The following is a 1,105-nucleotide window of genomic DNA, read 5'->3' as shown; positions in this document are numbered from 1 at the left end:
TGCTGTCTGAGCTGTGGTCGTGAGGTGGGTGACTAAAGCAGTTGAATGCTGGCGTCCTTCCCAGACTCCAGGCATGGCCTGGGCTTCTCGTATATCTGACAGCCTTGGGCCTTGTTGATCTCCCTTATTTCTTTAATAGAATCTCATCAACTCACAAAGCCATTTGTTGAAGATACTATGAGGTTAGAGAGATGGCTTGGTGTTTAAGAACAATGGCTGCTCTTTACAAGACCAGGTTCCATTCCCAGCACCCATCTGGTGGCTCACAGCCTTCTGTAACACCAGTTCTGATGGGTCGATGCCCCCTTCCGGCCTCTGCGGATACTGCCTGCATGTGCTGCACAGATACATGCTGGCAGAGCATGCCTACACATGAAATGAAAGAGATATATATATAAATTAAGAGCAGCTTATGATCAGGCTGCCTGGGTGTGAGTCACAGCGCCAGCCTTCTTTAACACCTTAGGACATTGGGCAAGTTGGTTTATCTTTCTGAGCCTCGGTATCTCCACATGATATATGATGATGATGATGAACATTTGGTGCCACTGATACAAAGATTAAAAGAGCCAGTGCCTGTGAAGCCAAAGCAGGCCCTGGCCGCAGGAGTCGCTCAGGATTGGCTGTTTCTTGTATTGTGATTGTGCACGTGCCTGCTCCAGGAGAGCAAAGGTGAGAGGAAGCAGGTGTGGCACTTACAGTGTTACAAAGGAGCCCAATAAATTCCTCTCCAACAAGGGCTTATGATGAAGGCTTAGACCTTTGGGTTAGTGCTGTCCCAGAGAAAGGGTTCCCTCAGCTGCAGTCTAAATAGGCCATGTGACAGAAGCCCAAATGAGGATTACTTAAGGGGCTGGGTGCAGTGTGAACTGGGAAGGGACAAGAGGGAGCCTTCTGACCACTGGGAGTGTGTTGTTAGACTTAGCAGTTGCATGAGTATATCTGTGAATAATTAATGAACTGTGCACTCATGTCCCTTTAAAGGAGTGGGAATTTGCTAGGGAGTACAGAGCATGTGTGTATAGGCCTGGAGTAAGTACCAGGACCTTTAACCTGTGAGCCTTTGGGACCACTTGAGCTCCTGCTATACCAAGTCAGGAGGGGA

Source organism: Mus caroli, unplaced genomic scaffold (assembly GCF_978045245.1).
Source record: "Mus caroli unplaced genomic scaffold, Mus_caroli_1 scaffold_18, whole genome shotgun sequence".
NCBI classification, from domain to species: domain Eukaryota; kingdom Metazoa; phylum Chordata; class Mammalia; order Rodentia; family Muridae; genus Mus; species Mus caroli.
This window is presented reverse-complemented; position numbering follows the sequence as displayed.